The sequence below is a fragment of the Rousettus aegyptiacus genome, unplaced genomic scaffold (assembly GCF_014176215.1).
Source record: "Rousettus aegyptiacus isolate mRouAeg1 unplaced genomic scaffold, mRouAeg1.p scaffold_m13_p_12, whole genome shotgun sequence".
Taxonomy (NCBI): domain Eukaryota; kingdom Metazoa; phylum Chordata; class Mammalia; order Chiroptera; family Pteropodidae; genus Rousettus; species Rousettus aegyptiacus.
In genome coordinates, this window is record NW_023416287.1 from 8,977,344 (window position 1) to 8,991,584 (window position 14,241).

Consider the following 14,241-nt stretch of genomic DNA (forward strand, 5'->3'; position numbering starts at 1 on the left):
TTCCAATTAATCCCTGAATCATTAATTCGTTCATTTATTCATCACCTAGTTATCGAGCATCTGTAATGTTCTGGGCTCAACGTATAGAGCAGAGGATCGATAAAGGTCCTGACACTCTGGAGCTCACCTTCTGGTCAGTGACAGTCAATAAAAAGATAAAATGTGTCTAGAATGAATCAGGAGGTGGTCGGCACTAAGAAGGCGATGCAGGGAGCAGAGGGCTGGGGTACCTCAGAGGATGTTGACATGGAGCAGAGACCTGAAGGGGAGAGGGAGGGAGACGGTCTACAGTCTGGGGAGAGAGCGTATCCAGGAAGAAGGGGCAGGAAGTGCAAAGGCCCTGAGGCAGGGGCTTGTCTAGCATTTCTGAGCAGCAGAGTGACCAGCATGATCACAGCAGAGGGAAGGAGGGAGACAGGTGTACAGAAAAGGCCAGAGAAGTGGGAAGACCTGACCACACAGGGCCTCGCAGGCCATTGCGAGTATTTGGGATTTATCTGAGTGAGGTGGGAGGACTTTGGAGGGCTTTGAGCAGAGACGTGACATGATCTGACTTATTCTTACAAGGACCACTCTGACCATTATGTTAAGAATAGACTGGAGGAAGCAGGGAGAATAGTGGCAAGACAGATCCCAGGAGACTAGTGAGAACAGAGTCTCAACAGCAGCTTGGACTAAGGTGGTGGCAGTTAGGGTGGGAGAAGTGGTTGAAGCTGGATATATTTTTTAAGGTAGAACCAAGAGTTTTTGTTAAATGGATTGGACATGTTCTGTGTAAAAACGAAACAGCCCGAGTCTCCGGATGACACTAGTTGTTGGTCTGAGCGACTTGAATTTTGAGCCACGGGAGCTTGGTATGAGTTTACCTAGAAACACACAGATTTCCAAAGAATTGGTTTTGTCTTTGAGGAAGTAAAGGCAAATGCCTTCTTCTGCTTTATGGTTTCTTTTTTTAAAAAAAAATTGCAGTGCATTTTTTATGCCAGATGGACACTTGTTTTCCCATGGAGGTTCCAAACAGTCATCTTTCATTTATAACAACATGGAAGAGGAATATGAGATCTCCTTTAGCATCATCAGGATTTTTTTTTTTTAGCTAGTGATTCCTGCAAAAAACTGTAGTACAAGAGAATCAGCCATTAACAATAATTTGCGAAAAGGGGATACATACAGGCCAGGAATTGGCTTGCGGAGCAGACTTCCACTTGAATTAGATGTTAGACACATGAGTGGAATCGAGCTCTTATGCAGCAGAAAGACTTGCAATGTCACATGGAGCAAAATAAAGGCACGAATGTTCAGCAGAAACATATGTTCCACAGACATTCGCCGTCGAGTATGCGTCTTTCTCTTGCTAATGCCCACGGCATGGGGAAAGGAAACATGGCCGCTAACTGTCGGATTAAGAGCTATGTTGCGCTTCGTCAAATCCCCTTGGCAGCTGGACACACGCCTTGCACTGGAAGGTGACAGAAAGCGAAACCCCTCTTCTCCTCATGTGGCGAGTTTCAGAAGAGCTGCCAACATTGGCACAGGGGAGGTGACCATTCAGCACGGGCAGGTCCTCAGCATGATGTCCTGTGTCTTCCCAAAAACGAAAACGAAAATGAAAACATGAAGGAAACCAAAAACGAAACCATGACAACTGATAAAACGATGCTGAACTCTGGTGCCCCTCCCAGGAGCAACATGGTGGCAGATCGGGTCACGCAGGGAGCCACTCTGTCCTTGCTTCCTTGGGGAGTGATGTGTGGCGAGTCCATTCAGTAGGATCAGCACCACTGTCCTCCTGCTGTGTGTCACCGGTAATGCCAGGAGGGAGGGGGCACGACTTGATTTATGACCTTCTTGATGCCTTTTTAATATAGATAGTGTTGATCATAACAAATTAGACTGACGTACTATTCCTCAAGTACCTTATGGGCAAAAATCCAAAAGTTTGACAATGTTCCATGTTGATGACACTTTGGGGAAACAAGCCTTCCCCGGCATGGATAGTGGGGGTGAAATGGTCTACCCCTTTAGAGGATGTTTGCCAATATCTACAAAACTGGAAAACGCATTTACTCTTTGAGTCATCAAATCCCACTCCTGGGAATTTGTATTCCAGGTATTTGTGTAAAAAGCACTTATGATCAAAGTTACATATCACAATATTCTTTTGTGAGAACCGAAATTTTGCAATCACCCAATCATACCTCAGGAGACTGGTTACAAACAAAAAACCATAAACAAACAAATGAACAAAAACATAAACAAGTGAACAAAAACTATGAAATCTCCACATACTGAAACATTATGGAACTATTAAAACAAGGTTATGGGATCATGGTATGAATATCGTCAAATACATGCAAGATCTTGTCAGTGATAAAAAGCAAGACATATAGCAGTATTTATAGAACGGTGCTTTTTCTGTACGAAAGGAGGGAATGTGAGTTAGCGTGTTTACATCGCTGTGTTTGCATGAAGAAGCACTGAATGGTACATTGGAAATTAAGAAGGTGGTTACCAGTGGGAGGAGCAGCTTGCTCAGAGTGGGCGTGAGCCCATTGAATGCATATCCTTTTTTTTTCGCTATTTAAGCTATCTGAAAATATTGCCTGGAAAGACCTGAAGTAGATGGTTTATAAATGAGCCGTTGCTGTTTTGTAGTCAAGGGCAGGGTTAGGGCCAAAAATGTAGGGGAGGGCCAGAGAGGGGATACCCCCCGTGGGTCTGTAAATCAGGAAGCAAAGCCTAACGTGACCATCCCGACCCTCCCAGCGATGCTGACCTGCAGCCCTGCAGTGCAGCTGGGTCCAGACAGCCCTGGGATAGTATGGGAATGACTTGCAACAGGCACCAAGGTTGACCCTCTTGCGGACACAGAAACAATTCCCATCAGACGTCATTGAAGGCTTTGAGGAGGAAAGTCACGCCGATGATTCCATTTCAGAAGGAAAGTTGCACAGAGCAGGCAGGGCGACCAGCCCACATTAAGAGTCGATTCAGATCTGATCTGGAGCGGATGCGATGGGGAGCGTGGGGAGGAAACTGAGCCCTCCTTTTGTTCCATCCCATTCCATCCTCTTGACCCAAAGATAGGAGGTTTCCATCTCTCAGGCTCCTGAGCTGAAATTCTATTACTAGAGAGACAGAAAGTAGCTCACATATCAAACCACAGATGCCTGTCATTTTTCTTTGAAGTGCTGGAATTTTCCAGTAAATGCTGGAGGGAAGGAGGAGGCCAAGTCGGTTGTTGTGCTCGGCAATTCGTCATTGTGAGGTTTTACTAAACAAAAGCAAACTCTGAAAATGTGATCGCAATTCAGAGGGGCCGCTCAGCAGGTGGGCTTCACCTGTGGTCCGCCCTCAGCATCTTGTGCTGTGGCTTTTGGTATTTATGTCTCTTACTAGACAGTGAGCGCCTTGAAGAGGGACCCGGGTCTTATTTATTCTGGAATCTTTTACACCCAGCATGGCACAAGGCACCTAGGACATCAGTCCTTAGGGTGAGCATGTATCCTGGTCTGAGTGGGGACTTCTCAGTGTGGGCCTGTTTGCCTTCTTAATTATTAATAGCAAACTCTTTCACTCTCCCAAGTGACCCAGTTTGAACGACAAATTATTTCGCCCACCGGTCAAGAACTGTTCTCTGGTTAACATAAGCAGAAGAAATTACTGCAAGGATATATAGATGGCTTTACCAAAAAGGGGATTTTTTGAGTCTTGAGCTCTAAACCGTAGCCAAGCATGCGTGCTGTGGATCGTCAGGACCAGCAGCCGCCATGGCCATCGTTCGGTTCCTCTGGGCTCATCTGTGCCGCTCGCCCGCTGCGCACTCTGCCGTCATGAGCCATCATTACGGCGAAGCTCGCAAAGGCCGGTGAAAATCAAGGTGATCCCAAGGAAATGGCTCCTCCTACAAAGGCGGTAGAAGAAGATAGTGAAAACGAGGAAATGGCGAAGCTGAAAGCCACGGAGAAGAGGTTCTCATTCTTCAGAAGAAAGGCCAGAAGGCTACCGTGACTCCAGCAACGGAGGTGATGGTTTCCCCAGCAAAAAAGGTGAAGGGAGGAGCAGGAGGATGGAGAGGAGGAAGAGCCTGTGGAAGCAGCACCTGGAAAAGGAAGGAAACGGCCGAACAGGAAGCAGCTCCTGGAGCCAGGAAACAGAAAGCAGAAGCCACAGAGCCAGCGTCGTCATTCAGCCTCTTTGTTGAAAACCCCCGACTTCAACAAATCTGCTCCTGAATTAAAAACCGGTATCCGGGACATTTTTGCTAAAAATGATCTTGCTGTTGTGGGTGTCAAAACTGGTGTGTCTAGGAAGTTTGGCTACGTGGATTTCGAATCTGCTGCAGACCTAGAAAAAGCCTTGGAACTCGCTGGTTTAAAAGTCTTTGGCAATGAAATTAAACTAGAAGAAAACAAGGGAAAAGACAGGAAAAGATTGAGATGCAGAACAATTTTGGCTAAAAATGTTGCCTTATAAATTTACTCAAGACGAATTAAAGGAAGCGTTTGAAGATGCTACAGAGGTCAGATCAGTCAGCGAGCTTGGGAAGACGTAAAGGGATTGATCACTTATATTGAATTTAAGACAGAAGCTGATGCAGAGAAAATGTTGGAAGAAAAATAGGGAACAGAGCTAGATGGGCGACCTGTGCCCTTGTACCGTACTAGAGAGAAAGGTCGATCCAGACTACAGCGGTGGAAGGAATTGCACTTGGCGTGGTGATTCAAAAACTCTGGTTTTGAGCAGCCTCTCCTACGTGCAACAGGAGAAACTCTTCAAGGAAGTATTTGAGGAGGCAACTTTCATCAAAGTGCCCCAGAACCAAAATGGTAAATCTAACGGGTATGCATGTTAGAACTTCCTTCATTTGAAGATGCTGGAGAAACTTTAAATTCCTGTACTAAAAGGGAAATGGAGGGCAAAGCAATCAGGTAGGAGTTGCAAGAAGCCAGCCATCTGAAACTCTGTCAAAGGTCTGTCTGAGGACACTACAGAAGAGACTTTCAGGAAATTGTTGGGTGTCTCCGTTCCGGCAAGGCTTGTCACCGACCAGGAGAACGGATCTTCTAGAGGGTTTTGTCATACAGACTGCAGCAGTGAAGAAGCCGCCGAAGCTCCACAGAGGCCGTACGAGAGGGTGAAATCGATGGATTGGGCTGAGCCTAAGGGTTAAAGTGGCTTTGGGGGTCGTGGCAGAGGCAGAGGCAGCTTTGGAGGGCGAGGTGGTGGCAGAGGCCAGGAAAGCTTCAGAGGCCGAGGAGCTTCTGAGGAGGCAGAGGGTAGGGGGGCATGAGTCACACGGGAAGAAGATGGAGTTCGAATAGTTTCAACTATCCCTGTCTTTCCCTCTTCCATTTGAAAGAAAGGATTCTGGGGTTTTTACCTGATCAATGACAGAGCCTTCTAAGGACATTCCAAGATGCTATGCAGTCCTGTGGTCTACTTGGAAATCCGTTTAGATAATGTTTCAAGGGAGATGCCCTGTTGGTTTTGATTGGCTATTCACATAAACTTTTTGAAGAGATGAACGATAGAGCTAATCTGTAAGTTTTGAATTTATGTTGTTTCTTCTCATGTACAAAACCATTTTTTTTCCTACCGATAGTGTGTGTGTGTGTGTGTGTGTGTGTGTGTGTGTGTGTGTGTGTGTGTGTGTTGGGGGGTTGTCACAGAAGGCAGGATGTTTTATCATGCTTTTGCTTCAGCAACTTTGGGGTAAATTAAAAGTCCTAAACTCTGAATGATTAGATTTTAGAATTTAAGAAAGGAATGATGGGGGGAGGATTTCTTGTCTCATGTGACTGAGCAGTCAGTCAAGAGTTTTCCCAGAACAGACCTGACTTATGCCTGGTAATGGATCATTGTAAAAATTATTAATAGTGAGCTCAGTTAGGGCCAGAGGTGTTTTGGATTGGACAGTAAGTTCCATATCATCTTACGCGGGCATCAGATACAAATGGATTCAGTTCTCAAATAAAATCATCTGGACATCTACGTACTGGCTTACCCTCCTGGGCTGAGAGGGGCCCAGTGTCTGCATCCTTACATCCACTGAGACTCTCAACCACAGGGAGAAGGGGCTGTTTTCCAGTTGCTTCCATGAAAGATCTGGGATTAATTCTGATTGTATCGCCTTGCGTTATGCCCAGGGATGATCCAAAATGCATAATTGAGAGGAATGGTATTTCAAAAATGTTTGAATCAGAAAGATTTAGGTAGAAAGCAGGAAGCTCACTCTTCAGAGAATATTCTGGGTTATCGATAGAGTTTTCTAGGACTGAACAGGCTCCTGTGTGCCTTGACCTGACAAATTCTATAAACTTTTGCCCTATTACACACATACAAATATCAACTGTAATTATTCTTAAATTTCCTTCCGTCTCTTGATTTCCCAATTCTATGATGCCCCTTAACAAATGCATACAATCGAACATTATCTGAAGTCTGACTTGTATCAATCTGAGAAAAATAACAGTGAAAACTCCAGGGTTCAGCACAGATGACAACATGCATCTCTGCTAGGGCAAAAAAAAAAAAAAATATATATATATATATATATATATATATATATATATGTATTCAAAAATTTAATGATTGGGAAATTGCTTTTTGTATGAGTTCTCTAGTTACCAATGTCATGAAAGGATTTGTTAGTATGATGAAATAAAAATGATACATTGTAATTTGATATTTTCCATGAAAATGGAAAAGTAACAGAAATATCTTTCAATTCAAAAAAGAACCCACCTGGAAAGAGGAAAACTATAGACACTTTTACACCAAGAGGTGCTTCGTTATGAGTTGTTGAAAATAAGGATAAAATTTCTTGAGGTTTGCTTTGGATACAAGTTACAGAGACACCCTGCTCCCATCTTCCCCTCAAGCCCAATAACTTGGGTATATTTTTACTCATGCTAAATAAGTCTGGAAATAGGCAGCTCACGGGCGATATGATGGCTCCATGATAACATCAGAGACCCAGGCTCTTTCCGGCTTTCTACTCCTCTGTCTTTATTGTGAGGCCTGTTCTCGTGGTCTCAAGATGGCTGCCAGAGCGCCAGCCTGCAAGACTAAATTTCTGAAGACAGACAATGACAAAGCGCACTTGTCTGCCGTGTCGCCACCGTTTAAAGAATTTTCCAGGAAGTGCCACTCAGGAGCTGTTATTTAGTAACCATTGGCTAGATCTATGTACCACCCCAGGAAGAAAGGGAGCAAGGGAGCTTGGTCAATGTTTTTAGCTGAGAATACAGCTTGTTGAAATAAAAACAAGGGTTCGATTAAAAAGGAAGAAAGAACACGTATTGGATCAGCACCAGGAGTCTCTGCCACAATCCTAATCAATTGTGTCTCTGCACACTGTGATTTCTCAGATTGAACAAAAAATTTTGATTTCTCTCTCTCTCTCTTTTTCTTTTTGTACTCTCCCGTCTTCCCTTAAAAGAAAACAAGCAGCAGAACACACCCCTGTCTTACTTCCCTGACTCTTTATTCCCTCCCTTGAATGTATAAAATGGAGTTTGGCTTACAGAGATCCGTGATCTCATCCCCGAGACACACAATGAAATAATCATAAACACTTCATCTCTGAAGCACTTGAAGCATCAGAGCTCTGCAATGGAAAGCGCTGTATTATCAATCTTATCAAAATTTTATTTTCCATAATTTTTGAAATGTAACTACTTTACGTATATATTTAATTATATAAATTAAGCAATTTTTGGTCACCTGAATTGAACCAAACACCCAAATGCAATGTGCTAAGTGACTAGAATGCCAATCACAGAATCAAAACTAAACATCAGACTTTATTTCCTTAAAAAATATCCCCAAACCTCAGCATCCAGCTCATTAAAGAATTGAATATGTATATTTTCTTTGAAGGATCGACTTTAACACAAGATCATTCACATATTCTTGAAAGAGCTCTTGGTCCAGATATATTTCTGAGCCCAGAAGCCAAATTTAAACCAAATAAATCTTAAAATTTAAGCCACTATTAATTTGTACTATTCCAAAAAATGGAAGCCACACCTAATGAAATGCCTGAGATGTAACTACCACAACACTCTAACTATTCAGCCTGCTTCTGTCCACATCTTGAGATGTGTAGACGACTTGACTGGTTTGGAGACCCGAGCCAGGTAAACTTGATAATGAATGAGCAGTGTCACGGTCAGTCCCTGGCCAGCAACAGGGCTCATCCAAACTCCCAACCAGTGGCCAAATGGTAATCCGGGGGTGGGGATGCATTTTGGAGAGCAGGACATGAATCTTAGGATCTAGGCAGCAGAGACTGGCATAATAGACTAAAGAATAGAGTCTGGACATAGTAGTTTCCAATGCAATGTATATGGTAAAGCCTCTTAAGAAGACCCATGGTACACCCATGAGTGACGAAGACTCTGATAGGGATAGAGGCATTACATTCTAGAAGTATTAAGTGTTATGTACAGATGCATAGATGATAGATAGATAGATAAAGAATGGACAGATGGATGGATGGATAAATAGATACATGGGTGAGTGCAACTTCTCTGTCTTGTTCTCTATTGGGGACAGGGGAGGGACTCAATAAATACTACTGAATAAATGAACAAAGGGATGGAAGAGAATGTGTCTTATCTTTCCTATCCGATGAAAGTGGAATGGGGAAGAGTCAGGCTCTAGAATCAGATGGCCTGTGTTTAAATCCTGGATTTGTCATGAATTGCTGTGTGATCTGTGTGATCACTTGGATGACTGAATATCTCTGAGCCTCATAGTTCTTATCTGTGTAATTAGTGATGAGGACGGCATTGTCATCATTATCATTGTCACCATCAAGATGTGAGGATGACTATGGGAATGCATATAAGTTGCTTGGTAGAGTGCCAGGCACACACAAGTTCATTCAATAAAGGTTACTGTTAGTTTGAACCATATGAATACTTGCGATAATATCATGATTATTTCTAAGCTTCTTTAAGATGAAGAAAAATTCTACTACTACTACCACTTCCTTTCATAGTAATAGCAACATATATCGAGTGATAAATATATAATAGAAACTCATCTAAGTGTTTTTACTTATTAACTCATTTCATCTTCACAATAACACTGTTAGGTAGATGCTGTTATCCTCATCTTACAGATGAGGAAACTGAGGAATGGAAAGGTGAAGACACTTGCCCAAGCCAAATGGCCAGGAAATAGGAGAGCTTTGATACCAACCTCAAAACTTTAGCTCCAGAGTCTGTGTTCTTAGCCATGTTGTATGACATGGGGGTGATGGACTCATTTTACAGGTGAGGAACCTGAGGTTCAGAGAGGTGAAGCCGCTTGCCTAGGATCTTACCTCGTGGACGAGGAGGAGCTGGGGTCAGACCCTGGCAGGCTAGTTCTAGCAGGTGCTTCCCCAACCCTTGTGTTGCAGAGGGCCTGGCTCTGAAGGATCTTGGCTGATAGTAGTCAATTGGATCAACTTCATTTAAATTTAATATGTTTTGAGGGGTGGGAATAAAGAATCAATAACAATACCAAGCCTTCCTATTTGTAGGCATGGCTCAGCTGTCTGGTTAATGTCCATGCATTAATTGTGTCAAGGAGAAAACAAAAGAACTGTGTGTTTCTGACCACGGATGTCTGAAAGGAATAGAAGCTCATTCCATTTTGGAAGTCTCTGATTCAGTCATTCCTTTAATTCAGGGTGGCCTTGGCCCCAGGCTACATTTTCTGATGTTTGCTCATAGCTGGAAGCCAATGCTCAAATACCACTTCAGAAGTAAGAAGAGGCTGAATTCTAGAATTTTTATCCTCACTTCTGTTGTCATCTGTCATTGATCTCTCACCAACTTTCTGCTCCACTTTGAGCCTCCGAGCTTCTTCTGAAAGAGAAATTAACAAGTGTGCAAGTGAGACCAGAAACCGTGAGGCCTCCTGAGAGTCTCAGTCGGCACCCTCTGTATTGCAAATAACATGGAAACCCAGTGCAACAGCAAAGAGAAGTTATTGTTCTTGTCACTGACCAGTTCGGAGCCATGTGGGTGCAGTACACTTGGATGATTGTTTCCAGCTCTTTCATCCTGCCATGTGGCCTCTGGGCGTTTCTCTGGAGAGTGAGCAGCACGACATCCTCATCCCGAAGACTTTGGTCTCGGCCATGTGACTTGCTTGGGCAGTGGGATATTAGTGTAGTGTATATTAGTGTATGAGAAAAGGCTTTAAATATGCTCATGTGGGATGCTAAGGCTGTTTCCCTTTCGGTGTGGAACTGAGAAGGGCAGGCTCTGAGCATCCTATGAGCCTGGGATGGAGACAGGTGGAACCGACTCCGACCTGAAGTCTGATGCAAAGATACACCAGTCTACCCGCAGAGCTGTGAGTGAGAAAAATACAGATTAGCTTTTCGTAACCCACCAGGATTCTGGGACTATTTATTACAGAGCTCTGTCGGGGTATATGTCCTTCTCTGAACCAATCACAGAGGCTGGGTGGATTGAAATAGAATTCTGAACGAAGCCCACAACAAGTCGTTCCTGGAGCTTAGGGTAGAATCAGTGCTTTCTAGTGTGGGCTGGGAATCAGTCCCTAGGAAAAGAAAAGGGGGACATCATTTTATGAAAAGTCATGTGAATGAATGCATGCTGGGGAGCAAAAGCGATACTCACTGACTGCACTGAGCTCATGCTCAGAGCTTTAATGCTTTATGCTTATAAATTTGTAACCTTCTCATATCTATTCACAGCTTACTTATTATGGGAACACAAACAATCTGAGCTCTTTCGATTTCTGAGGCTGTGGTTAATGATCAATTGTCCGGTCTCTTGTGTAAAACATATTTTTTTTTCCCTTATCTTCTCTTTCCTATTTCTTAAAAGATTAAAATGAAAAATAGGCAGCGCAACATATATGACAGCAATTATTTAGCTCAAATAACTCCCAGATGACACCAAGCACCCTCAGGTTCACTCCTCCTGTCATTTCATTTGAAATATAGACCTTGAAGGGTGTACAATTGGCTGTTTTCAACTCTAGATCTCCATTGCCAGAACCATTAAAGTGCCTGTCCTCAAAGGCAGAGCTTTTAAATGCTCTCCTTTCCCCTTCATTATGTGCAGTTTCCAGGAGGTGATTTCTGTGCTCTAATCAGCTGCCATCTTGTCTGTAACGATTCTGTGTTTTTGTTCGGAGGGACTTGAGAACGCATTTTAATTTGACGGTGAGATTATGAGAGTTTGTAAGCTTTTAATGTATTTATAAACAGTATTTGGGGGTTCAGGATGGTAGATTCACTAGTCAGGGTAGGCAAGGTTATGTCGCAATAACAAACAGCACCCAGATTTCCCTGGTTCAACACAACAAAACTCATTCTATACGTTTAATAGAATCATAAGAGGGGCTCTGGTCATTGTAATCTCTTTGGAGATCTAGATTGTCAGAGGCTGCACCACCTTCGTATACCACCACATGAATATACGTTCCCAGAATCACCACGGGATGGCAAGAGACCACAGAGAATCATACATCAGCTCTTTAATGATTCTACCTGGAAACAACATGTTACTTCCTCTCAGATTGCATTGGTCAAGCAAGGTCACATGTCTGCACATAACTTCAAGGGGTGGGAAGGTGGGACCCTCCTGTGGGACTGGAAGAGGAGGAAAACTTGAGATGTTGGTGAGCACTGTTAACGTCTACCCTACAGGAGTACTAGTTGTGGAACAAATTGACTTAAAAACAATTTTACTTATGTGATGATTTCCTCTTTGACACTTTAGATCTCAGTAAATTATTGAGTTTCTGAGTGGATGGATTAAAGAGAAGTATTATTTGAGGTTGGGCACTTTTGGCATGCAGTATCTCTATAATCTTATTTTTTTTTGTCTGCATGAAGGCATTAGCATACATTGTCTGGGCTCTGCGCCAAGATGAGTCATTTTGTCTGTTTTTTCATCTCCATGGTGCCCTGGTCTTGGCCAGAACCAGCCATCCCAGCCACGAACTGCTCCAGGAATGCTGAATCTCCCAGCCAGGTGCCTGGTCACTCCTCCAGCTCGCTTGACGGAGCTTACCCTCAACAAGTGCCACCTATAGGGTGAGGCGCCAGAGACAATGCCACTTGGAATCCGATAAACAGCACTTGGTATCTTGCCCAGATCAACTTTCAGTCATCTTAGACATGAGAAGGACTTGTGACATTTCAATTTCCCCTGCAACCCTCAGGGGTGCCTTTGTTATTCCTGGGTGGGATTACCCGTAATGCTCTGCTGGACGGAGCCCACCCCGGCCTCAGGCTATGTGAAGATTAGAGAGGGTGAAAAAGCAAAACGAAAATGCCAGATTTCTATTGGGGATTAGGAGGCACTCAACTCCAGACAAGTTTTATCCACCTAAAAAAAGGGGGGGAGGGAAAGAAAACTCAATCCAAATCTCCCATCCTTCTCATGAGTTAGGGGCCAGCAAAGCAAAAGAAATTGTGTTCACAACCATGGTGTGAACACGGGCTATTTCTGAGAGAGATGCCTCCTGAAATTGGGAAAGAGAAGAAAATGCAGTATGTCGATTATTCGCAATTTAGTCTAACAACTCCCCAAAGTTTAGTCAGATACGGTGTGGCGGGCAGCTTCTAAAATGCCTCCCGATGTCCGTCCCCCTCTCGCCCCCGGCATTGTGTCCTGGGTAACTCTCTCCTTGAGTGCGGGCTGGGCTTAGCTACTCTCTTCTAACAAACAGAATACAACAAAAGTGACGGATGTCCCTCCTAAAATTGGAATAGGACAAACACAGTGACTTCCTTCTTGCTCACATATTCTCGTGCCCTCTCGCCTGCTCACTCTGAGGAAGCCAGCTGCCATGTCTTAAGGTCCCTTTGCAGAGGCCCATGGGGTAAGGAACCAAGAGCTTCTCCAGCCAACAGCCAGCAAAGAATCAAGGTCCTCAAATCAACAGCCTGTGAGGAACTGAACCCTGCCGACAACCACTTGAATCAGCTTGGCAGCAGATCCCCCAGCCCAAGATGACCCTTCAGATGAGACTACACCCCGAGCTGACACGTAGGTGCAGCTTGTGAGAGGCCTGGAGTCAGAGGACTCAGCTAAGCCACACCCAGATTCCAGACCCACAAAACTGCAGAAAATAAAAGTGTGTTACTCTAAGCTGCTAAAGTTTGGGGTAGCTTGTTATATAGCTATAGATAACTAGTACACAGGGCTTAATCCAGTGGGCATGTGACCCCCTGACTATGATAATGATATTGAACTAAATGTTCCTGCTGAATAACAGATGCGAAATCACATAATCCCAACTTGGACCGAAGCAGCCATTCTCAAAACTTTTATGTAGTCATGAAGATTTTCTTCGAATGAAGTTTTATAGAAGAATTCAGTTTGTTAAATGTGCCAAAATAGCTGCTCTGGCTGAACTGAAGGTGAGGGCTCATTTGACACTCCTGTCCTACCTTGTGGCCTCTGAGGATGCCTCTGTCAAACTTAAAGTCTCCATAAGAATCACTGGTCAGCCGGTTGGGACAGCTCTTACCCAGGCATACTCAGTGATAAGAGGTGTCTTTGAGATAATGCAATTCCTCACCTACTCAGCATAGGCTTGTGTAAGCCCCAGGAAAAGTGGGGAGGTAGACGCTTGTGTTGTATCTCGAAGGTGCAGGGTTTTCTCTCTCCTCCCAACCCCCAGACTCTGCATTCTGTTCCACCCCCAGAGAGAGAGAGACCCCCACTGCTGTCCAGACGTCCCTGCTTCAGTGTAGGCAGATATGGCTCTAGTAGCCACCCCTCCTGGGAGAAGAGGATGGTAGAAAATCACAAAGGAAGGAGTCTCTGATGATGAAATTTCAGGCGCAGGGCAGACTAGTGAGCTGGTAGGCAGTTTCAGTGAGAAGGACTCAGGATTCTGCCTCTCCAGGCCTGAAGATGGAGGCAGGGCAGAGGCACCAGGTCCCCAGTTACATTTCTCTCTCTCTCTCTCTCTCTCTCTCTCTCTCTCTCTCTCTCTCTCTCTCTCTCTCTCTCTCTCACACACACACACACACACACACACACACACCAGAGCCCTCGCATCCTTCTGCACAGACCTGGAAGCCCACGTGATCCCGCGCGATCAGACCTGACGATTGATCTCCTGGCTCTGTGAGGCTGGACGATGTCCAAGTCCCCATGGGGAGATGACCGTGCCTGCGGCTTATCCTGAATCCTGACTAATGATCAATACACAAATTACAATGTGACAAAATGCTGCAGGGAGGAG

The 14,241-nt window shown here is 44.3% G+C and overlaps 1 pseudogene; it reads left to right on the forward strand.

Moving 5' to 3' along the window:
- Nucleotides 1–3,770: 3,770 nt before the first annotated feature.
- Nucleotides 3,771–5,293, forward strand: LOC107510312 (annotated as a pseudogene).
- The last annotated feature ends 8,948 nt before the right edge of the window (nucleotides 5,294–14,241 follow it).